The 26,937-nt window shown below is 35.3% G+C and overlaps 1 long non-coding RNA gene across 1 annotated transcript in view; it reads left to right on the top strand.

Annotated features, from left to right (window-relative positions):
• Positions 1–26,088, top strand: part of LOC129488151 (uncharacterized) — a 157,348-nt gene extending 131,260 nt beyond the window's left edge. Inside the window, exons 6-9 of the long non-coding RNA XR_008659601.2 lie at positions 18,035–18,090; positions 18,786–18,948; positions 19,151–19,252; positions 23,720–26,088. This is a non-coding gene — a long non-coding RNA (uncharacterized lncRNA). The remainder of the gene's footprint in view (positions 1–18,034; positions 18,091–18,785; positions 18,949–19,150; positions 19,253–23,719) is intronic.
• The last annotated feature ends 849 nt before the right edge of the window (positions 26,089–26,937 follow it).

Below are 26,937 nucleotides of genomic sequence, written 5' to 3'. Positions count from 1 at the left end.
TTCATACATCACCAATAACCTGGACTGTTTGTACTGATTACACAATATGCTCTCCTTTCCTACACCTCGATGTTTGTTTCATTACATTTCATAAAGGTTTCTTCCTCTTGTCTACTTATGGACATTCTATTAATATTTCAGGTTCTACCTCAAATCCTTCCTTATAAAAATTTACTGGCCAGACATGGTGGCTTATGACTGTAATCTCAACACTTTGGGTGGCCTAGGCGGGAGGATCACTTCAGCCCAGGAGTTTGATACTAGCCTGGGCAATATACTGAGAATTTGTCTCTACAAAAAAAAAAAAAAAAAAAATTAGCTGGGCATGGTGGTATACATCTGTATTTCCAGCTACTCAGGAGGCTGAGGCAGGAGGATCTCTTGATCCCAGAAGTTTGAGGTTTCAGTCAGCTATGATCACACCACTGAACTTCAGCCTGGGTGACAGAGTGAGAGCCTGTCTCAAAAATAAAAATAAAATAAAAGTTGACTGATGAAAATAACCAAGTTACTTCACCAACTCTTATTGATATACATCCTCTGACAAGTATTCTATGTGGGCTTGATATCTATATAAATGCTTTATCTCCTGTATTCCTTGAGGGATGCCATATTTTATACATTTTCTCTTCCACAATTTTCTGTACATGCAGCAGTTCAATAAAGAATAAATTAGAGTCTTTGTGTTTGAACTGTTTTCTGTTTCCATGGTAAGGTGGTTATTATTTCCCCTTCCATGTACCTCACACCTGTCTATGTTTATAGTCTTTTCTGATAAAAAATAATGGCCATTGTTTGGAGGGTTTACTACATGCTGAGCATTGTTCTTTAGTACTTTATACAAATGAATTCATTTAATTTTCATAAGAAAATGAAGGAGTTATTATTATGATAGTTGTTATTTTACAGATGAAAATATTGGGGTGCAGGGAATTTAGGTATTCATCCAGGTTCATCAAATTGGTGGAGGAGCCAGTTTTCATGCCCAGGTAATTTTTGACTCCAGAGCACAGAGCCCTTGCATTGAAACACTCCTCTGTATTGGGGTAATGTTGAGGTGCTGAGCTGCTGCTTTGGGAGTATTGCTGGTAGGGCAACAACACTTGACAAAAAACACACTTAAAAAAAACAATGTTTTAGAATAAAACAAAACAAAACTATTATTGCTGTTGTACTGCTTAGTTCCCTGTAGATTTATTTTCATGGCTTCTGCCTTCTACATCATGACTCAGCTTAATTTGTATAATTACAATACTTTTTGAAATATTAAAGATAATTGTTTTGTATGATGTACCTTTAGTATGTTTTTCAATTTTTTTTTGGTTAACATAAATATATAGTAGTGTTAAGACTATAGGATATCACTAGAGTAAATTTTGGAGATGGTATTTGCAAGTTGTCATTCTTGTCAACTGCCTGAAAACACTGAAAAAGATTTTAAAATTGTAACTTCTCTAAAACCTCCAAATTTGGAACAAATTAACCATCATGTGTATGTATTTTCTGGTTTTAATAGCATCTAACATGGTGCATTAGGCATAGTAACTTTCAAAAAATATTTCATTAAGTTTTAAAGTTAACATTTATATAAAACTATTAATAACCTTGACATTCTTACATGTGTTTTTCTTGAAATAAAAGCATGATTTTTTTAATACACTCACATATAACTCTTAAAGGCACTATAAAAATGATTCCTCTATAAAAAAAGTCTTGAGGTCCTATCAGTTAAATATAAGTCTCATATTTAAAACTAAACACAATGTATTTCAACTCAATACAGAGTAAATCAATTTTTTTTTTTTTTTTTGAGATGGATTTTTGCTCTTGTTGCCCAGGCTGGAGTGCAATGGCATGATCTCGGCTCACTGTAACATCTGCCTCCTGGGTTCGAGTGATTCTCCTCCCTCAGCCTCCTAAGTAACTGAGATTACAGGAAACCCCATGTCCAGCTTATTTTTTTGTATTTTTTAGTAGAGACAGGGTTTCATCATGTTGGCCAGGCTGGTCTTGAAGTCCTGACCTCAGGTGATCCACTCGCTCGGCCAAGTAAATGGAATTTTAAAAAAATTAATATAACATTTACATATGAAATTTCAGACTTATTCTGACTTTAGATTTTTCAACTTAATTTTTATATTGCAGTTTTCTTGTTTTTTGATATTATGTTAATATTATTTAAGTAATATTAAGTAATATTTAAGTTTATTTTTCCAGTCATTCAACGACTATTTTAAAAATGTTCTCAACATTCTACTAAGTACTGGGATTACAATTGCAAACAAGAAAGATAGGGTGCTTGATCTAATGGAAAAAAGAGATGAAAGATGTAACGTAACTTTAAACTATGGTATTTTCTAGAAATGCTCTGGGTAGGGAATACTAGAGGGTGGAGGATAGGATAATCTGGAAAGTTTTTCTGAGAATATAATATTAAAGATGAAGGATGAGAAGAAGGCTGCTCTGCACAGTTCAGGAGAAATAAGGAAAAGAGAAAAGAATTCCAGGGACAGAAAACTGCAGGTGCAAGAGGCCCTGGGTGAGCAAAGGAATATTTCCTTCAGTTTTTGTTATTAGAATGTGTTTTATAATTTATTCATGGTGTCATGAGCTTATTGTGATTAAACTACAATAAAATTAAGGGAAGGACCACATGGCCTTATTAATATTCCATAATTGATATGTATTTATGATAATGATTATTTTTTAAACCATTTAAAAGCACACTGAATATTTTTCTTAATATAATTTACACCTGAGAATTGAAATCTTCAGTTCCATTTCTCTGTTTCAAGCTTACTGATTTTACCAAAAGGTAAAAATAAAACAAACAAACATTAAATTGGCATATTTTTCAGCTTATGCAAAAAAAGTTTAGCTAAAATTTTATCATTACTTTTGACATGAAATTATCTAATAATATAGGAGCCACACAGTTGTGTACTTCCCCCCTGAGGTTTATGTATAAATGTCATCATATATCCTAAAACGTGAATGCTATTTTAAAAATATTTTATGCCTTTTAGACAAAACAAGATGATATTATATTAAACTATAGACTTCTTGCATTTTGGCCTTGCATTGGCCTTTGAAAGGGAATAAAAATAGAGGCACTCACAAATAAGAATAAACTTCTTGCTTGAAGTTGAGGAAAAATAAAAGACCCGACAAGCCTGACAGGGAGTCAAAGTTCTCATCTTTGGAGTGAAAATGATCCACACATCCAAGGGCAAAAAATGCCAGAAATGTCAGGAACAGAAGACTTCCTGTAGAAAGCCTCACTAGACACACCGAGGTCACTTCATTTACTTCATCATGTGCTCTCAGTCTATCTCTTTCACTTAGTACTTTAGGGCTGTAGATGCTCTTAATTTTAAGCAGTTGAATTTGTCACCTCTCAATTGGCCCTAAATGAAAGTGTTTCCTGCAGGGAAGAATTGTATTGAGCTGCGTTTGAACACTAAAGCTTGATAGGAAAAGCAGTTGTATCCTTAGTTTATTTATGTTCAATCTCTTTGTTTCTTCTCCTTGCCCAAGTTAAAAAAAACACATATAAGTGAGAATAATACATTAAAATATTTTTTCCTTCTAATTCTATGCTTTGATGGCAGGCAGAATTGTCTTCTTTTGATTTGACAAAAATATTTATTAGAACCCCTCATTCTCCCATTGATATGGTTTGGCTGTGTCCCCACCCAAATCTCATCTTGAATTGTAGCTCCCATAATCCCCACATGTCCGTGGGAGGGAAAAGGTGCGAGGTAATTGAATCGTGGGGGCAGGTTTCCCCATGCTGTTCTTATGATAGTGAATAAGTCTCATGAGATTTGATGGCTTTATAAAGGGCAGCTTCCCCGTGCACGCTCTCCTGCTTGCTACATGTAAGACATGCCTTTGTTTCTCCTTCATATTCTGCCATGATTATGAGGTCTCTCCAGCCATGCTGAGCTATGAGTCAACTAAACGTCTTTCCTTTATAAATTACCCAGTCTCAGATATGTCTTCATTAGCAGCATGAGAATGGGCTAATACATCCGTAATTTAGTTCACCTCTCAGATGTCTTCTCAGTTCTTCAGCTGTTAGTAATATTTCTCCTTTGTATTTCTATGGTATATATTATCTATAGAGCGATTTCACAAATATATTTTTACACTGTATATTTCTTCCCTAAAAGTAACACTCCTTTCAATTTGATTATAATCTGAAGATTAGAGAACACACTGCACTTATATTGATGTCTGTACAGAACCTAACACAATGCCTTGCACATAATGGCACTTTGTGACTATTTCTTGAAATATTTTTATCATGCTGTACCTAACAGAGTATTTTTTATTATGCTCATCAATCTTAGCAAACTAAATATGTAATAAATATTAGATTTGTTTATACTTATAAAGGTTGGTTTTGTATATTTTTTCCTTTTTCTTTATGAATTATTAACCTGCTAATCAGATAACTATCTTATCAGAATCGCTTGGCCCTTTAGTAGTATAATTTTTTTTTAGTATTCAATATTAGTTATTTTCTCTTTCAGAGCCATAAGTCATGGAATCATTCTTTATTAATTAAATAATATTTATTTATTAAATGCCTTTTAGGTGTCTTGCATATATACTGATGGCATAGCTATGAATAAGAAGATACTCACAGTATCTGTGGAGGATGTTGATGCCACAGACTGAATGTTTGTGTCCCCCCAAAACTGAAATGTTGAAATCCTAACTCTCCATGTGATGGCATTTGGAGGCAGGCCCCTTTGGGAAGCAATTAGGTTATGAGGGCAGAGCTCTCATTATTGGGTTAGTGCCCTAATCAAAGAGACGGTGGAGAGCTCCCTTACCACTTCCACCATGTGAGGACACATTGAGAAGATAGCCATCTATGAACCAGAAAGTGGGTCCTCCCCAGACACCAAATCTGCCGACACTTAGATCTTCCCTGCCCCAGAACTGTAAGAAATAAATTCCTGTCATTCCTAAGTCGCCCAGTCTATGACATTGTGCTACAGCAGCCTGAATGGACGAAGGCTATACATAGGATAAATGGAGTTGATACGCAGAACAATAACTGCAGGTGCAAGGTACTGTGAGAGCACTTGGCAGTAGACAAAAGCAATTTTAGGAGTTTAGGAATCTAAATCATAAGTAGGAATTAGCTTGGGGGAGATAGTAAAAGAAGCTCTAGATTTAAAAAAAAAATGTACTTGCTTTGTTTTTATTTGCTTGTTTTTGATGTCTTGCTCTTATCAGCCTTCTCTGCCTTGATTATTATGAATGCTTTTAGATCATTTGATCACATTTTCTGAGTGCAGCTTCTCATCATTTCTTCTTCATCCACCATTTCTTCCTTTTCGGTAAAAATTAAATGGGGAGAATTAGTTCCCTTTGGAGTTGATCCCTTGTGACCTCTCAAGTGCGATACATCTTTTTTCCTAAAAGACTTAAGAATATAATGCATACGTCACACATTTCCCCAGGACAGGATTTTTAAAATACAGTAGTCCTCCCTTGTCTATGGTTTTACTTTTTGTGGTTTAATTTATCTGTGGTCATCTGTGGTCCAAAAATATTAAATAGAAAATTCTAGAAATAATTCATACATTTTAAATTGCACACTATTCTGAATAGTGTATATCATCCCTTTATCTAGCATATTCACATTGTATGTGATATCCCCCATTAGTCACTTAGCAGCCATCTGATTATCAGATTGACTGTTGATGTATTTCAGTGCTCATGTTCAGGTCACCCTTATTTGACTTAGTAATAGCCCCAAAGCACAAGAGTAGTGAAGCTGGCATGTTGTTATAGTTGTTTTATTTTATTATTATTTTTAATCACATTTAATTTATAAATTAAACTTTATCATAGGAATGTATGTTTAGGGAAAAACAATATTATGGGTTTAGTACTATCTCTGGTTTCAGGCACCCAAGAGGGTTTTGGAATATGTGTCCCTCAGATAAGAAGGACTACTGTACTTCTGATCTCTTTTCATTCTTGTTGTAAGAGATCACATAATACAGGTATAAACACTTGTACTTCTTTAGAAACTGCCTTTCTTTCTCTGTGAATAGCACTACTACTAGATACTTTCACTGAAAGTAAACTGCTGGAAAATATATTGGTAGAAATCTGAGAGAAATCACTGATATAGTTTGGATATGTGTCCCTGCCTAAATCTCATGTCGAATTGTAATCCTCGATGTTGGAAGTGAGGCACGGTGAGAGGTGATTGGATCATGGTGATGGATTTCTCAAGAATGGTTTAACACCATTCCCTTGGTGCTGTTCTTGGGTTACTGAGTAAGTTCTTGTGAAGATCTGATTTTTTGCAAGTGTGTAGCAGCTTCCCATCTTGCTTTCTTGCTCCTTCCATGTAAGATCCCTGCTTTGCCTTTGCTCTCTGTCATGGTTGGAAGCTTCCTGAGGCCTCCCCAAAAGCAGAAGCCACTATGCTTCTTGTACAGTCCTCAGAATCGAGAGCCAATAAAACCTCTTTTCTTTATGAATGACTCAGCCTCAGGTATTTCTTTATAGCAAGGCAAGAACAGAATAACACAATCACAGATTCTTCACTTTCCTTAATCTCTGACATGTCATTTCCACCTTCACCACGTCATCATTTTTTTGATGGGCTTTTAAAAATAGCCTTATGTTTCCTAGACTGTAACTTCATTCTTTAAAAATCATCATCCCATTAGCATCTTGAAAGTTGGTTACAAAACATATATATGATCATTTCAGTCTTTAATTAAAAATCCTCCAATAGATTCTGTTTACAATATGGATGCATGGGATGCAAAAATTACTGTCTGCCTTTCCAAACTCATTTTCAGGCAAAGTCAGGGAGTAGAATACAGAGAGCTTTGACATTCCATCATCACTTCTTCAATAAAGCCTGAGTTGATCAAAAAACTCAATTAGTGGCCTTAATCAAAGTAAATAATGAACAGATAAGACAGTAATCTTGTTAAGGGAGTATCTCATGCCTACATTGCAATTTTGAGAAGGCATTTCCATCTGAAGGCAACCAACATGACTTGAAGCCCTAGAGAATTGGCCTATCAGCCAGGAGTGTTCAGGTTGCCATGGTTATCAGTTATCATTTGGAAAGTTAGTAGAAGTCTGTTGGAAGAATATATCTTGTATTACTTAAGAAGAAATATACCTGTTAACATAAATTTTAGGCATCACCTTAAGGTGATGTTGAATTTCTTCCTTTTCAAACATAAGCCATCATGCCATATATTAAATTCACTTCAGTTGAACAAATGATTATTGATTAGTTGTTATATTTCCACCCATTTTAGAATTCAGAAATGAGTGAGGCAGCCATCCATTCCTGTTTGAGCAGAGTTTGTAGTAAAGTTGGAGAGACCTAAAGTATAATTTTGATATGATGTGATAAATACAATAATAGAAGTATATGTAGGGTGCTATGGTCATATTGCTAGGAAGAAATGTAAACAATGAAGACTTACTCTCTAAAGCCGTTGGCATTTCAAAATGATAATAGTTGGCCAAGCGCAGTGGCTCACACTTGTAATCCCAGCACTTTGGGAGGCCGAGGCAGGTGGATCACGAGGTCAGGACATCGAGACCATCCTGGCTAACATGGTGAAACCCTGTCTCTACAAAAAATTAGCCAGGTGTGGTGGTGGGCGCCTGTAGTCCCAGCTACTCAGGAGGCTGAGGCAGGAGAATGGCATAAACCCGGGAGGCAGAGCTTGCAGTGAGCCGAGATCACGCCACTGCACTCCAGCCTGGGCGACAGAGCCAGACTCCATCTCAAAAAAGAAAAAGATAATACTTTAGAAAGTGAAATTAAAAATTACTCAAATTCTTTATGTTGAAAGAACCTAATAACAGCGAAAAGGTGATTATAAAAAGACCTCATATCTGGACACATTGGGTAAGATTTCAGAATTCTGGATTTAAAAGTAAATGATAAAAGGTTATCCATAAAAGAGCTGGTTTTTTAAAATGATCAACAAAATTGATAGACAGCTAGTAAGACTAATAAAGATGAAAAGAGAGAAGAATCAAATAGACACAATAAAAAATGATAAAGGGGATATCACCACCGATCCCACAGAAATACAATCTACCATCAGAGAATACTACAAACACCTCTATGCAAATAAACTAGAAAATCTAGAAGAAATGGATAAATTCCTCAACACATACACCCTCCCAAGACTAAACCAGTAAGAAGTTGAATCTCTGAATAGACCAATAACAGGCTCTGAAATTGTGGCAATAATCAATAGCTTACCAACCAAAAAAAGTCCAGGACCAGATGGATTCACAGCCGAATTCTACCAGAGGTACAAAGAGGAGCTGGTACCATTCCTTCTGAAACTATTCCAATCAATAGAAAAAGAGGGAATCCTCCCTAACTCATTTTATGAGGCCAGCATCATCCTGATACCAAAGCCTGGCAGAGACACAACCAAAAAAGAATTTTAGACCAATATCCTTGATGAACATTGATGCAAAAATCCTCAATAAAATACTGGCAAACCGAACCCAGCAGCACATCAAAGAGCTTATCCACCATGATCACGTGGGCTTCATCCCTGGGATGCAAGGCTGGTTCAACATATGCAAATCAATAAAGGTAATCCAGCATATAAACAGAACCAAAGACAAAAACCACATGATTATCTCAATAGATGCAGAAAAGGCCTTTGACAAAATTCAACAACCCCTCATGCTAAAAACTCTTAATAAATTAGGTATTGATGGGACGTATCTCAAAATAATAACAGCTATCTATGACAAACCCACAGCCAATATCATACTGAATGGGCAAACACTGGAAGCATTCCCTTTGAAAACTGACACAAGACAGGGATGCCCTCACTCACCACTCCTATTCAACATAGTGTTGGAAGTTCTGGCCAGGGCAATCAGGCAAGAGAAGGAAATAAAGGGTATTCAATTAGGAAAAGAGGAAGTCAAATTGTCCCTGTTTGCAGATGATATGATTGTGTATCTAGAAAACCCCATCATCTCAGCCCAAAGTCTCCTTAAGCTGATAAGCAACTTCAGCAAAGTCTCAGGATACAAAATCAATGTACAAAAATCATAAGCATTCTTATACACCAATAACAGACAAACACAGAGCCAAATCATGAATGAACTCCCATTCACAATTGCTTCAAAGAGAATAAAATACCTAGGAATCCAACTTACAAGGGATGTGAAGGACCTCTTCAAGGAGAACTGCAAACCACTGCTCAATGAAATAAAAGAGGATAGAAACAAATGGAAGAACATTCCATGCTCATGGATAGGAAGAATCAATATCGTGAAAATGGCCATACTGCCCAAGGTAATTTACAGATTCAATGCCATCCCCATCAAGCTACCAATGACTTTCTTCACAGAATTGGAAAAAACTACTTTAAAGTTCATATGGAACCAAAGAAGAGCCCGCATCACCAAGTCAATCCTAAGCCAAAAGAACAAAGCCGGAGGCATCACGCTACCTGACTTCAAACTATACTACAAGGCTACAGTAACCAAAACAGCATGGTACTGGTACCAAAACAGAGATATAGATCAATGGAACAGAACAGAGCCCTCAGAAATAATGCCACGTATCTACAACCATCTGATCTTTGACAAACCTGACAAAAACAGCAATGGGGAAAGGATTCCCTATTTAATAAATGGTGCTGGGAAAACTGGCTAGCCATATGTAGAAAGCTGAAACTGGATCCCTTCCTTACACCTTATACAAAAACTAATTCAAGATGGATTAAAGACTTACATGTTAGACCTAAAACCATAAAAACCCTAGAAGAAAACCTAGGCAATACCATTCAGGACATAGGCATGGGCAAGGACTTCATGTCTAAAACACCAAAAGCAATGGCAACAAAAGCCAAAATTGACAAATGGTATCTAATTAAACTAAAGAGCTTCTGCACAGCAGAAGCTACCATCAGAATGAACAGGCAATCTACAGAATGGGAGAAAGTTTTTGCAATCTACTCATCTGACAAAGGGCTAATATCCATAATCTACAGTAAACTCCAACAAATGTACAAGAAAAAAAAAACCCTATCAAAAAGTGGGCAAAGGATATGAACAGACACTTCTCAAAAGAAGACATTTATGCAGCCAAAAAACACATGAAAAAATGCTCATCATCACTGGCCATCAGAGAAATGCAAATCAAAACCACAATGAGATACCATCTCACACCAGTTAGAATGGCAATCATTAAAAAGTCAGGAAACAACAGGTACTGGAAAGGATGTGGAGAAATAGGAACACTTTCACACTGTTGGTGGGACTGTAAACTAGTTCAACCATTGTGGAAGTCAGTGTGGCGATTCCTCAGGGATCTAGAACTAGAAATACCATTTGACCCAGCCATCCCATTACTGGGTATATACCCAAAGGATTATAAATCATGCTGCTATAAAGACACATGCACACGTATGTTTATTGCGGCACTATTCACAATAGCAAAGACTTGGAACCAAGCCAAATGTCCAACAATGATAGACTGGATTAAGAAAATGTGGCACATATACACCATGGAATACTACGCAGCCGTAAAAAATGATGAGTTCATGTCCTTTGTAGGGACATGGATGAAACTGGAAACCATCATTCTCAGCAAACTATCAGAAGGATAAAAAACCAAACACCGCATGTTCTCACTCATAGGTGGGAATTGAACAATGAGAACTCATGGACACAGGAAGGGGAACATCACACACTGGGGACTGTTGTGGGGGGGGTTGGGGGAGGGGGGAGGGATAGCATTAGGAGATATACCTAATGCTAAATGACGAGTTAATGAGTGCAGCACACCAACATGGCACCTGTATACATATGTAACAAACCTGCACATTGTGCACATGTACCCTAAAACTTAAAGTATAATAATAATAATAAAAAATACAACCAAATGAATGAAACTAAGAATGACTTCAGATTACTTACCAATAATGCCAGATTGAAAATTCAGTGCTAAGGAAATTGAATTTTTTCTGTAATTCTGTTTATAGCCAAAAGTAGCTGAACATCAGATATAACAATGAAAAGCAGCTAAGTATAATCTGAAATAAATAAATAGAATCAAAAAACAGTTCAGGAAATCCACTGAACCTTGACGCCTGAGGCACTTTTCTTTAAGCAGAAACACTTGAGGGTTAATTTAAACATAACTAGGTTTCCCTTCCTATGGGTCTGATAGCACTATTTGCTTCTGTAGTGCATGATAATTGCAATATTGTAATAAATATTTTGTCAGCTTCAAAATGATGAAGTTTTTCTATTGACGATACACAGAAAACATATAATTACTAAATTGCAATTAATAGTATAACCGACAGAGATCTGAAAGATGAAAGAGTAGGAAAGCATAGGTACTCTTATTTTCTCATTTGACCTACAGAGAACCAGTAGTTGAGCTTCATGGTGACGGAGTAAGAGACAGAGGTTTAAGTAGATTATTTAATATTATAAATACAGCCATGAGGAGAAGTATAAATTATAACTAATACATCTTCAGCAAGGTTAGGAAAAAGAAGGTTTATCAGGAAACTTATAAGCTATTCTTTTTATAGAAGTGTCCGAGAGGAAATGGAAAATAGAAACTGAAATATGATTATATTTATTTACACTGAACTGTTCTGTATGGTTTTGCTTTTTTTCTAAGTGAAGGCATAACTTTTAAAAACAAGGATACTTAATGTATAGAAAAAATGGGAAATACCAAAATACTAGCAGTGTCCATGTCTCATTGAGTATTTTAGGAATGACTCTGTTTTTCCCTTTAGAGATTATTTCCCCCCACATTTTCTCTCTATATTTTTACAATATAAATGTATTTTTTACAATGTAAAAGTACATTTTATATACTTTTACAGTCTAAAAAATTTATGAAATAAGTTTTGTGTTTAAAATAGTGGTAACATCTGGTATAACAATGTAACAACGGATTTCAAATAGACTTGCAAGTTACTGAAAAAAACTCAGATATACTCTTTACAAGGCCCAGTTGCTGGTGTATGTTATGAATACTTATAATATAGCTGCAGTACAATTGTTAAAGATAGTTTTTCCTCTTGTAGGTACTGACTTGAGTTCTGTGCAGCAGGTATGCCAATTCCAAAAATTAAGCTGTAAAGAAAAATGCCATTATTACGTAGAAATCACTTGATAGAATTAAATGAGTCATTCAACCATGCTGCACTAATTTATAGCCATTATTTGTGGAGAAATAGAGTTAGCACTGACATTAAATGTACCATATGATTCCTTTATTATAAATTTTATGTTCTGCTCAAGCTCTTTAACCACTACCATATGGTTTTCATTATGTTTGTTGCCATTTGTTATGCCTGATAAGTTAAAAACTTTATTATATATCGATTTCCTGCTGGAATGCCTGAAAACCTTTGTGCTCTCAACACTGTCATTGATCAGATATCAATTATTTTTTGCTTTCAGACCAGAGAACTTATTAAACTAATTCTGGATTTATCTGGTACATACTAAAGGGCCTGACCCCAATTTTTCTGTTAAAGGCCTTTTAGCTTCAGTTTTAAGAGCAGTTTTGTTTCTTGCAATATTCTGATACTTACGCTGTATCAAAATCAGGAATGTTAAAAGTATTTTGGCAGTCTAAACCCTCAATTTAGGCAAAACTGAGTTTTAAATGAATTTCCTACCTATTGAAGAACTTTACTTTCATCATCTGTATTGAAGATTAAATGAGACTATGACTGTATATAATAAAACTTTCTTGGTACATAATACATAAAAAGGGAAAAAAGCTATCAATAGTTTTGTGAGATTGTTTTACATTACTAAGTGTCTAAACATCTCAACTTGTATTGATATTCTCTAATAAACTGACAGATAAAAATAATCTGATATACCAACAAAATAATTGAAGTTTCTTTGTTTGGAAATGATAAACCAGGAATTGCCATACGCTATTTTGAAGTTAATAAACTTGATTCCTTTTAGCTATTTCTTGTCTTGCAGTTTTCAGTTGCTTCTAAGGCAGTTCTCAAATTTCAGTGAGCATATAAACTTTCTTGCCAAAGTACAGATTTTCGATCACAGGTCTGAGGTAGGGCCTGAGATCCTGCATTTTTAAAAACACCAGTAATGGCAACGCTGTTTGCAATGGTTTGAAAATTTCTCCCTTCCAAAATTCATTTGAAATTTAATCCTTAATATGGCAGTGTTGAGAGCTGGGGTCTTTAGGATACAATTGGGTCATGAAGGTTCTACCTTCATGAGTGAATTAATCCATTCATAAATTGATGGGTTAATGGATTAATGGGTTATCATGAGAGTAGGACTGGTGGCTATAAGAACTGCAAGAGAGACTTAAGCTAGCACACTCAGCCCTCTCTCCATGTGATGCTGTGTACTACCTTCGAACTCTGCAGAGAGTTCTCATCAGCAACAAAGCCCTCAATAGATGCAGCCCCTCAACCTTAGGTGTCTCTGCCTCCATAACTATAAGAAATAAGTTCCTTTAAATGATAAAATACCCAATTTGGGGTATTCTGTTATAAGCAACATCAAACAGACTAATATAGTAAATTGGTACCAAGAAGTTGGGGATTGCTGATGAAGTTGTTTCAGGTGATACCTGAAAATGTGGATGCAGCATTGAGAATGGGCAGAAGGTGGAAGAATTTGGAGGAGCCACTAAAAGAACCCTAGATTCTGGTGAGGGCTTAGAAGACAAGGACTAGGGAAGGTTTGAAACTCCTTTGAGATTGCTCAAGTGGTTTTGACTCGAATGCTGGCAGAAATATAGACAGTAAAGGCCATTCTGATGAGGCTTCACATGGAATTGAGGAACAAGTTCTTGAAAACTGGAGTAAAGCCCATCCTTGTTATAAATTTGCAAATAACTTGTCTGAACTGTGTCCATGCCTGAGGGCTTTGTGGAACTTGATAGTGAAGAACTAGAGTATCCGGCAGAAGAAATGTCTAAACAAAAAGGAGCTGCATAGTTACTTTTGGTTACTTTCACTGAGATTTGGGAGTAAAGTAAAAATTTAAAGACCGAGCTTATAATTAAAAGTGGAGCAGTGTAGAAAGATTTAGAAAAATTTCCACCTGGCAACTTAAAGAGTGAAAAGAAAACATGATTAAGAGAGGAAAAACCAAAGGTGTAGCCCAGGAACTCTTTGCTAAAGGGACTAACATAGATAGAAGGGAGCTGGGTGCTGTTCCTCACGACAATGAAAGTAAGACATCAAACGAATCTTGGAGATCTTCGAAGCTGCTCCTCCCATACTGGCCCAGAGGGCTAGGAAGGAAGATGATTTTAGGAGACAGGCCCAGGGCACTCTCTATAGGCTCACTCTCCAGGGCTGCCTCGGGACTCTGGTCCTTGCACCCCTAGCACAGCGCTTTTCAGCTGCCCCAGCAATGGCACAAGCAGCCCCAGGTGTGGCTCATGTTGCAGCTTGAGAAGGTGCAGATCATAAATCTTAGCAGCATCCACGTGGTGCTAATTCCACAGTTTTGGAGAAAATAGTAGCTGTGGAGGCTTGGCAGCATCCACCCAGATTTCAAAGGATGTTGTCAAAAGCCTGGGGGCCCAAACAGAGACTTGTCACAGGGAGGGAGCCAACGGAGAGCCCCTATTAGAGCAGGAGAAGTGGAAATGTGGGGTTGCAGCTGCTGCAGATAGTTCCCAGCAGGGCTTTGCTTAGTAGATTTATAGATGCAAGGCCATAACAGTGAGTCCCCACCAGGTAAATGCCTAGTGGAGTTGTGGGAACAAGACTGCCCTGGGGACCCCAGAACTGTATAGTCCCTGGTAGCATGCAGTGCCTACATGGGAAATCTTCAGGCACTAGATTCCAACCTGCACGAGCAGCCACCTGGTCTGTACCCACCGAAGCTGTAAGGGTGGGGCTATCTGAGGCCTCGGGTCCAACTCCTATTCCAGTGTGTCTAACAGGTGTCACATGGAGTACAAAATAATTATTCTTCAGCTTTATGACTAATGTCTGCCTTGCTGGTTTTGAGATTTGTTTGGGGCCTGTTACCCCTTTCTTTTGGGGTGGGAATATCTGTCTTACGCCTGTACCACCATTTTATTTTGAAAGTAGGTAATATTTTGTGATTGCACAGCCTCACAGATGAGACTCTGGATTTTGAACTTTTGAATTCATTCTGGAACAAGTTAAGACTTTAAGCTTATGGGGTTGGAATTAATGATTTGTATGTGAGAAAGACATGAGTTTTGGGGGGCCAGGGGTAAAATGCTCTAGCTTGAATATTTGTCCCTTCTAAAAGTCATGTTGAAATTTAATCACCCATGTGACAGTATTAAGAGGTGAGGCCTTTCACAGGTGATTTGGTTATGAGGGCTCTGCCCTCATGAATGGATTAATCTACTTGTGGTTTCATGTATTGGTGGATTAATGGGTTAATGGATCCATGGGTTGTGGAAGTGGGACTGGCGGCTTTATAGGAAGAGGAAGAGAGACCTGAGCTAGCACACTCAGCTCCCTTGCCATGTGATGCCTTGCACCATCCCAGGACTCTGCAGAGTCTTCCTACTAGCAAGGTCCTCAGATGTTGCAGCTTCTTGATCTTGGACTTCTCAGCCTCTATACTGTAAGAAATGAATTCATTTTCTTCATAAAATACCAGTTTCAGATATTCTGCTATAAGCAACAGAAAAGGCACTAAGACAGTGTTGAACCATGGAGGCAGAGGCAGTACTTTAAAAGCAAGGTGGTACGTGATAGATGCTGCATAATACATCCTCCTATTCTCTCCCATTGTATGTCCCCATGCACCCTGAATGTATACCTTTAATATTATTTGTTTCCATTGTTACAATATTTTTCATATTATACTTTCTTCAATCTTTTGTAAGCTTTATGAAAACATGCCTTCTCCTATTCACTGCTGTCCCCAGTACTCAGGGTGCCAGAACCTTGGCAATGAATTTCATGGCTAAAAAAATGTCAGAAAGCCAGAGATTGAAAGCCTTTACATGAATGTAATTATGAATACAGCTGCTATAAAGATTCATATGCAGGTATTTGGGTAGACATAGTTTTCATGTCATTGGGGTAAATACCTAAGAGCACAAGCAACAGATTATATGGTAAATTTACGTTCAGCTTTGTGGCTATAGGATTTCCAATTCCCATTATCAATAAATTAAAGCTCCTATTGCTCCACATCTTTACTTACAGACAATCTGATTGCACAGCTGTCCTGCTTAGTCACCTTGCTACACAGTATAGCAGAATAAAATGCCTGTTGGCAAATTTGTCTAAAATGCTCCTGGCTAAAAATCTTGTTTTGATTATATCAATTTTTTAGTAAACTTTAAAGTTTTAAAAGAACTCTATTTTAATATAAAAATTAAAGTTAATAAAAAGATAATTATGCATTTGAGAGAGTATCAAGATTAATAAAATTTCTTTAGCAAATAGCGAGCTATTTACTAAAGCTCGCTTTACTTAAAGAAGCCGCTGGAAAATATGTTAAGGGTGAACTACAACTTGAAATAATTTATCGATAGAGATATACTAGGAAAAGCCTCCACATAAATGTTGTATTAGTAGTACTGATTATTTTAACAACATTAAGTGTCTGATAAGGAATGACACAGGACTTTGAACTGTGCCAGTGGACGTGTCTCTTTCAGATAAATTATCACTGCAGTGTCATCTGTCTTCTCTAACGAAAATAAATTTGTTAAAAGATACAAAATAAGGGATAGATAGGAGTAATAAGTTCTAGTGTTCTATAGCAGTGGGATGACTAGAGTGAACAATAATATATGTTTTCAAATAGCTGCAAGGGAGATATTGAATGTTTCCAACATAAAGAAATAATAAATATTTGAGATGATAAATATGCCGATTACCCTGATTTGCCCACTATATATTACATGCATTGAAACGTCACTATTTACCCACACATATGTACAATGATTATATATCAACTAAAAAAGAAAAAGCTATTTTTAAATGTTTTATAAGATTATATACATTTTTAAAAAGATTATATAGAATATTTCATTAGATTTTATAAGAATAAAAGATTATATGTATAATCTTTTTAAAAAGGACACATACCACATATGTATTCTAAATATATTTATATATACAGAGAAGGTATTCAAGAAAATCTAATAAATATTATTCTAAGAATATATTCACATTTTTTGAAACAAGTCAAATTTAAAGATGATGCCATTATATATCTTTATAACAGTTCTAAATGTTTATGTTTCAAATAATATACTTCAAAATATCTCCTTGTGGTTTTAGTCTGCTTTTCTCTGACGACTGGTGATGTTGAACATATTGTCATGTGTTTAGTGGTTATTCATATATCTTATTTTGTGAAATATTTGTTCAAAAATTTTTACCATTTTATTGGGTTGTCTTATTAAATTATAAATGTTCTTTATAAATTGGTTACAAACCCTTATCGGATATATGTTTTGCAAAAACATATCTAGTCTGTGGCTTTAAAAAATGCTTTGCATCTCAAAGAATACTTTTAATTGGATAGAGAAACTACAAAGAAAAATTTTTTTTTTTTTCTTTTTTTTTTTTTTTTTTTTTTGAGACGGAGTCTTGCTCTGTCGCCCAGGCTGGAGTGCAGTGGCGCAGTCTCGGCTCACTGCAAGCTCCGCCTCCCGGGTTCACGCCATTCTCCTGCCTCAGCCTCTCCGAGTAGCTGGGACTACAGGCGCCCGCCACCGCGCCCGGCTTATTTTTTTTTTTATACATTTAGTAGAGACAGGGTTTCACCATGGTCTCGATCTCCTGACCTCGTGATCCGCCTGCCTCGGCCTCCCAAAGTGCTGGGATTACAAGTGTGAGCCACCGCGCCCGGCCAGAAAAATTTTATAGAGAAATAGCTAAGTAGTTTATTTGTCATTGTAGCATGCACATACATTTTTAGAATAAACATATAGTTGAGTTATTTAAAACTTAAAACCAATCCTCAGCATAATTTTGTAATTATTTTACCTGTTTTTATATAGGAGAAACAGAAGTGTTCTATAAGAAATTTGGACAAGACTCTGCAAGAAGTTAAGAGGTACTCATATCATCCTTCATTATGCTTAAGGGGTATGCCATTCAAAGAAAAACTGTAGAACATCTGACTTTAAGAAAGTAAAATAGAATTTAAAACCCTGTAAAAAATAAGCATTCTGGTGCTCTAAAGATAAATTTATAAGCATACAGATATATTTGTGAAGTTTGTATATAATAATTTAAAATTCTTTTACAACTTTAATGGTTTGTATATAGGGATTTTGAAAAATATGTGTGTATATACTTTGAAAATTGTGTAATTTAAAAGTGCAAAGTAAAATATGACTGTTTTATGAGACCACTATTAGTGCCAGTAGTGTATCTTTGATATAATCAATTGTAGTAGTAATTTAAAAAATAAAGATGAATTCCCTTTGAGCTATGTTAAGGATTAAGAAATAATTTTCTTTGCTTTTAATTTAACAGCTTTATTGAAGGAAAATTGATATGCAAAACATTGTGCATGTTTAAAGCGTACAATTTCATAAGCTTGGCTTATGTACACAGCAGTAAAACCATAATAATAATCAAAATAATGACTATTCGAAAAGTTTTGTAGGGTCAATCTGTTATCCCGCTCTCCATTAAACTACAGATCTGATTTGTCATAATAGTCTTGTTTGCATTTTTCTGAAATTTTGTATCACTAAAATCATACACAATGTGTTCTTTTATTTTCTGGCATTTTTCACTCAGCAAAATTATTTTGAGATTCATCTATATCATGTATATTGGTGGTTCATTCTTTCTTCAATGGCTTAGAATCCCCTTTGATGAAGAGGAAGTTTACATTTTGAAGTTGAGGCTTTCCAAGCATTCATTTCTCTATGGGATATACACAGAAATAAAATTATAAAATGTAAGTTCTTATGTGTTGTTGTGTAGGCATAGAAGTTGGTAATAAATATAAAATTTTACCTTTTTAATACTTTACAAGCTAACTTATCATTTTATATATGGCTATTAAAGTGTGCATACATTTTATTATAAATAATTTATACAGTATTTCTATGAGCTAAAATTAATCTATCAAGTCTAGTTAACACTCATGTTCTTAGCAGGTCCTTAAAGGCAACTGTGAATTAACGGAGACTGGTATTGAGAAAATCAGTCCTGATTTGTTTCTCCTGGAGTTTTCTTCTTTATGTGATCCTTCATAAAAGGTTAGTTTTTATAGTATGTACAAAATATGTGGAAAGACAGGTAGAAAGCCCAAATTGTTCTAGGCTACTATATCAGTCTCTTGTTCTGAACCACTTCTTTTTTTTTTTTTTTTTTTTTCTTGGTCCTCAGTGTCTCTAGGATGGCTGGCCACTTTTCTAGCATCAGTCCATACTATAGAAACTGAATATGTGGGACTCTGGTCAGCTTCAGGCAAACACATGTCCACATTCAGCACTTCTTGCCTCCTGCGAGTTGGAATTAATTTTTCAACCAAGATTTCTGGAGCAGGGAGATAAAAATATAAAGAATCATAATGGTACTGCTTCCAGTAAAAATCTCAAATATTGTAAATATTAACATGGATTTAAATGACAGAAAAATAAAAGGAACAAAATATGAATTTTTTCTTAGTAGGCATTTCTTAAAATCCCTGTCATGAAAATTATTAATTACAGTAGTTTACAAATCAGCATGTAAGGTAAAATAGAAATACTCACATAAAAATGTGAAAACTTTTCAAATTATCTCCTGTTTATTCAATAATAAATAAATTTATGAAGCAAAAAATATGTGTAAATATATCTATATATACACACAAACACACATGTGCATATATATGTATATATTAATAAAATATATTAATAAAATGTTTAGGTCATTTGAAACTTCTACCCAAAAGCTGAAGCAATCTTGAGTTTGGGAAGTTAGGATTCTGTTGCTGTCCTTTTTGTTGATTTGGTTCTTGTCTCAGATGTCTTAACAGAATGACAGATTTAGGGAGTTGATTTTGTTTCACATATTAAAGATGAAGAAATCCCAGAAACTCAGAAATTTCTACTGTTAGTTTTATTGCTTTTAGATAGATAGGGAGTATAAGAAGTTAGATATCCTTAGTTAATCTTAGAGAATTAAATCTATTGGAGTAAAACCATTTGGAAAGGATTTTTTATCTCCAGCTTTGGACCTTTGTTCTCCAATAACTGCAGCCATTTAAAGTAAATTGCCCATTAAAGTACCACTCAGGCTTTTGACAAATTGCATCAAACTGTTTTCTTCCTCTGGGGAAACACAAACCTGAGAACGGTGGCTTTATTTTTTCTGCTTGACATATAGGTTGCTTGAACCAGCAGGCTAAAATGCTTTTAGGTGCTCTATAAGACAACCCGAAGAGGTTATATATGGTCTACTAGAGCCCAAGTGAAGATACTGAATACAATCAGCTTATCTTGTGTGATGACAAATAATTGGTCATGCTCTCATATCATTTATCATTTTGAAAAGAGTTCTCACTTTAAACCATGTTATAGAAGAGGACTGTAATGGAACTGACAAAGACTATAAATTCTGTGTTTGTTTAAAACACAGAATTGTTTAAAATTTGTATGGCAACATACAAATTTAAAGCACTGCTGTTGTTAGCAGTTACTATCTTACTTTTCAGTTGATGAAAGTTCAAGTTGCTAATAATAATAGAGTTAAAAAAATCAATTTTGATGAAAATACTTTTCAAAATCAAATTAGCAATAATCAAATATTCAAAGATAACTGTACATCTATAGTTTAGATGTTAACAGAATAAAATATTTTATTTTTTAACTTACATTATTTTAGCTATATGAAAACCATATCTGGATTGTTATTAGTAGTAAATAGCTATGTGATTCTATCTTCCCAGTGTATACTAGGAAAAGAAAAATAAACACAGCCTCCTTTTCTAATAGAAAGCTATTCACTTTAGCCTTGATTATTGATATATTGTGGTCATGTTATTTAATAGTAGTAAAAAATGCTTTAGGTCATCAACAAAAAATTCTAATTTACAAATATGAGGAGATGGACATTAAACTAAAAAGAACTTTTAAATTGCTTAACTGCTTTGATTTTAGAAACCGTTTTATGATCTACAACATTTGGCAGAGAGTATAAAATGTATTATTTCATACTGAATCAATAGTCTGTAAAGTTCTGGGTAGTGTCACTTTCCTTAACTTTCATAACTTTGATGCTTCTGAATATAACAGGCCTGTTATTTCATAGACTATTCCTGAATTTGAGTTTGTCTCATATTTCCTATTGATTAAATTCTAGTTATGCACATTTGGAAGGAATATCACAGAAGTGAGGCTATGTTTCTATGAGTAAGCATATGATTTTGATTTGTCACTTTATTATGATCTTAGTTTTGATTATGTTAAATGCATGTCTGTCAGACTTCACTGTAAAACTACTCATTTTACATTTGTAATAAATAAGAATTTTGTGGAGAGATACTTTGAGACTGTGTAAACATTCTATTCTTTACTAAACTTTTTATATATTCATTTATTTGTTTAGATCAATAAATTTATTATAATGCCAAAATTGTTCCGTATTTGGCCAAAGGAACACTTGTCAAGCAAGCTTTTCTGTCTTTTTGATATATCCCCATCATTCTTTAAGTGCTTTCTTACTTTTCTGGCACAATAATATTTTCCAGACCTACTTCCTACTTTCTCTGCCCCAGTCAGCTATTTCTCCAAGGAGATCCAATTACTTTAGTAAAGAGTTATATTAAATCAAAATCTGGTAGATAGATTCACTTATTTCTCTGGGCCATGTGGGCAAATGCATCATGTGTCTAGCACATAAAAGTGTTACATGTAAATTATTTTTACCCTTTGAGTAGTAAATAGTTGACCACACTAATAAATTTTTGTATGCAGTCATGTATCACTTAACAATAGGGATATGCTCTAAGAAACGTCGTTAGGCAATTTTGTCAGTGTGAACGTCACAGAGTGTACTTACACAAAACTAGATGGTGTAGCCTACTACACACCTAGACTATAGAGTATAGCTTCTTGGTCCTAAGCTACAAACCTGTACAGCATATTGCTGTACTAAATACTGCAGGCCATTTTAACACAATTGTATTTGTGTATCTAAACATAGACAAGGTACAGAAAAATATGGTATTATAATCTTATGACACCATTGTATATGCAGTTCATTGTTGACCAAAACATCATTATGTGGTGCATGATTGTATTGTGAAAGTTGTCAGAATCAAAATGGAGTAACTTGTGAAAAAAAAAAAAAACTTGACAAATAGAGTTAGAGAAAACTATAAGATGTGTAAATGCCTGATAACAAAAACTATGACAAAAGACTGCAAAAGCTATAACCTTGCCCAAAGGCCGTAAAACATTACACTAAAAGTCCGTCTGTGAGGATATTTACCTGGTAATTGCCTGTTAAACCTCAGAATTGTGTCACGCTTATTATTGGTCCTTGTAGTAAAGGGTAATTATCTCAAAACAATTTTGTAATTCTCCTCATTTTTTCCTTTAAAAATGTTTGTTTTCCTTTACTTCCCTGAGTACTCACATAGTTTACTATGGCATGCACATTCCCCTTTGCAATGCCCTATTCCCGAATAAATGTCATTTTCTTTTAGAGAGCCTCTCTCTGTTTGTTATTTAGGTTGAGATTGTGCATGCATTTATAGGTTTTAAAGGACTGAAAAAATAGATCAATCCTGGCTTAAGTATAGGACATACCTTCTCAATTTTGTTCTCAATTTTGGCTCCATATTTTATGTACCTGAGGGAGCTTAAGAAAGTGAATGTCTCAGTCTACCCCCAGAGATTTTGATTTAGTTGGTTTGGGGGGTCGTCTGGGCATTAAGACTTTTTGGAAACTTCCCAGTTGATTCTAATGTGCAGCCAAGGTTGAGAATTTGAGAACAGTTCTAGTAATACGCCACTATTTCATGTATGTTAATAGAGTCTCCTGGTATGAGTAAGATTTCACCAGGACCTCTATTTCCTGGCTCAGTCAGGCAACTCCTGATTCAAAAAGTTCACAAGGGGTATGGGCATAAAAGACATTTCTGGAAAATGAATTAATTTACATTAATTAGTTAGCTAGCTTGGAGAAATTATGAGTTTAAACTCGTTTTTTGCTTGGCTTAAGTGGAGTTTGAAAGCAAGCCGTGGCCTCTTTGGACGCCTTTTCCCTGGGTTCATACCACCACTTTGGCCTTGTGGACATTACCACTATGAACATGAAGGATGTGTGGAAAAAGCAAGTTAGTAAGGGTTCTTTTTTCCCCAAAACCTTACAGTAGAGCTGACCTTTAAAACATTTTCTCTGAGGTTCTGTGAGCAACCATCTTTGTCAGGATTAGTTCAAAGTTTCCCAATTTCATATACTTGACAGAATTATCTGGTAATTATATAATAATAACAATAACAACATAAAGCAGATCCTTCACCTCACCCCAGCTAGTCTCAGAAACACAACTGGTCAGCATAAGATTAAAGGGGCTGAGGAGAGCACCCATAGTAAAGCTTGCTAATGCAGCAGCCTTTTGAGATGCACCATGATACCTCAGCAATGATGTCTTAATAAGTTTTATAAATTTATTGAGTCTAATGAATTTTTGTTAGCTCTGCTAACTCTTTCTCACTTTGCTCCTTTTGCAGCTGCTAATATGGGAAAGATTGAAATCAGCAAGTTTCTGGCTGTAAGCTAAAAGAGGCTCTTGAATCATATTTCCGCCTACTTAGCAAATTTCTCTTGCGACAATTGGATGTTATTTGGGGTTCCATACTAGCAGGAAGAAGTACAAGCAAAGCTAAGTCATTTTGAGAATAAATATTATCTCTATATATATTTGTAACTGCTATTTTCTTTCCTTTTTGAGGTTTATGATTGATCCTTGGCATGTGTCCCCTTGTGTATTGCTCTACTGAAAACAGCCTAAAAAAGAATTTCCCCTCGATGTGGAACTTCTCTTTAGTTACAATTCTACTTTCTCCTTCACTTGAGTATCAGTCTTCAGAGAACTAGCATAACAAAGGAGTGGATACAGATGTACACAAAAAAAGTCTATGAGAAAATTAGTACATTAAATTTGTGAAAGCTCATTTAAAGTAATTTTCTACTAAAAATTTTAATCAAATGTATTAATCATATTTCTATGCTTAGTGATGTTAAATAAAAATTTAAAAGTTGGCAATCAATAAGCAGAGATAAAAGCTTCTCAAGAATAAATGAAAGGAAGTAATAAAAAGACTCACTAAGCTGCAGTGCCTCCTATCAACAGCAGCTGATAAAATATTAAAAGAATTGCCTTGTGTAATGTCTCTGGAGAGCTGTCTTACTGATGTACTAGGCCATGATTGACAACTTTGAGACTTTGCTGGAAGCAACAAAAGTATATCTATAATATTATGCTGAATTGCATAGGTCTTTCTTCTTAAATGGGGCTAGAAATAACATACCACCAAGTGTTTGGCTTTTAGGAAATTGAGCATTTTCTTTAGTTCTAGCTGCAGTTTAATTTCCTCAGAATTAGACATTATGCGGTATCTGGAATGTAAAAAAACAAAAGCAAAAACAGGGTATTGTACCTAATGATATGTCAAATAATTTTGGAGGAATTAAGAAATCACTGGAAGAAATTACATGGGTGAGTAATGGTTTTTATGTCACAATAAATAATTAGTAATATTTACTGACACGTTTCCTGTGCCTGGTACTGAGCTAAATGATTTATGTGCATCGTTTGTATTAAGCCCCCCAAAATTCTGTGGTGTATGTAATGATATTTCCATTTTTCTTGAGATAAGGAACTGAAACTCAGAAAAGTTAAGGAACTTGTCCAAGATTATAGTAAGTGGCTTAGCTCAATTTTGAATCTAGATCAATCTGACTCCAACCAGCATGAGGAACTGAAACTGACTATGAGGCTGGTGACACTCTAGGCATTTATTCACAAGAGATATTGTGATGACATGTAAGAGAATGTTGGATGAAGGAAGCACGTACTAGAAAGATTGGAAAGAGCAGAAAACACAGGGAAGTGCTATTTATTTGCTTTCCTAGTTCCAGTAATTTGGTCTAATGGGGAGGATGAAAGTAGACAGATGCCTGAAAACACTTTGAGATTTATGTATAAGCAGCATGACTTCAGTGACCAAGCCACACGGAGTCTGGGAGTGGAACATTCTCTTTGGTCATTATGCCATTGCGGCATGGTCTGTCAGTGCAGTGAGAACCAAAGTATAGTGTGGTAACCTGAAACTGTTATGGCTATGGGTACACCTGGGTAGGTAGCTGTTCACCCCTTCACAGAGGGTAGTAGCAATGATAGCAAAGTACCTCTTCCCAGTAACTTTCAGAACATAGATGCTATGTAAGATCTGAAGTTTGAAAACCTGAAACAAAAGCAGAGCATTATATCCAAGCACATTGGAGACAACTGTGGAGGAATCAAGGAACACCTAGTGGAGATTTAATGTTTTGGGGACTGTTTTTTATTTCAGAAGGTGATAAGTATAAAACAATCAAACTCTAGGTATAGGGATGAACATTATTTTGTGTCATAAATTTGTCTAATATAGTTGCTGCTTCAACATCCAGTTTTGGCTTGATATAGTCAAGGTGACCAGTCATGCCTTGTCACCTTTGGTTTTATTAAAATTTTCCTTCCTCTAGTGGTTATTTGTGATATAGCCCTGTTGTTCCCCATCTCACTGACCCCAAATTCAACACATGCCACAGCTGCTGGCCACAGTGAAAACTGCTGGTCAACACCAGTCATGTGAATAAGATGTCCCTTCATGTGTTTTCTTTAAGCTAGCCTATCCACAGCCCCATGGGAAAGCCTAAAGAATAGTACCTGTGGATTATAATAAAGACATAGTCTTACTGGTTCTTGCTCTCTATCTGTCCCTGTACACACTGGTCAAGCACACTCTTGTCTCCAGACTTCCCATTGGCCTCCTTTCAACACCTGTAACCACTCTGGACCTGGGAATAATAAACTTCTTTCTTTTTTTTTAATGTATTTTGGTTTCACTTCCTCATTGTATCTCACCTGACACACACATACTGTAGTGTTCTTAATATTATCTAATGTGTTTAACAAATCATAACAGATAATATTATATGATTGACACTGTGCCTCCTGATTTGATCCAGTATGGACTATTCCACATCACTGATGAAGTATTCATACAAAAAATATTTATCTTGAATCAAAGCAAGATTTTATACCAAAATTCTAGTTCAAGTTACCTGATAGAGGAACATATTAAACAATACTATGAGTAAACAGTCAGAAAAATAATAGATTATAGTCTTCAAAAAATGATGGCCTTACAAAACAAATAAACAAAAAGCATGTGTGGGTGTGTACATGCAAGGGCTAATCTCCTATGCAAAAAGACCAGAATACAATAACAAATATAATTATTGAAAGTGGATTTCATCTTGATTTACCAAAAATAGCTATGAGGGAAATTTGGGTGAGAATTAGAGAATTCTGAATGTAAAATGAATTAAAACAGATATTATGAATTAAGTTAATATTTTTGATGTGTTCTTTTGATATATTCTTTTAGAATATGTAATATCCCTATTTATAGGAGATGTGTGCTAAATTATTTACAAATATTTGGGTATCTGAAATTTACTTTCAAATGCACCAAAAATAATAGCTATACAAAAAGAAATACATTAAATTTACTCTATAGTAGTAGTTATTCTTTCTAAGAGGTTTACATGGTATTTTCCTGTTCTTTTGTATGTATGTATTTTTAAAAGAACGTAGGCCTGGCGCAGTGGCTCACGCCTACAATCCCAGCACTTTGGGAGGCCGAGGTGGGCGGATCACGAGGTCAGGAGATCGAGACTA

Source organism: Symphalangus syndactylus, chromosome 8 (genome assembly GCF_028878055.3).
Source record: "Symphalangus syndactylus isolate Jambi chromosome 8, NHGRI_mSymSyn1-v2.1_pri, whole genome shotgun sequence".
NCBI lineage: Eukaryota > Metazoa > Chordata > Mammalia > Primates > Hylobatidae > Symphalangus > Symphalangus syndactylus.
The sequence above is the reverse complement of the archived record's forward strand: the minus strand, read 5'-3'. Positions and strand labels throughout refer to the sequence as shown.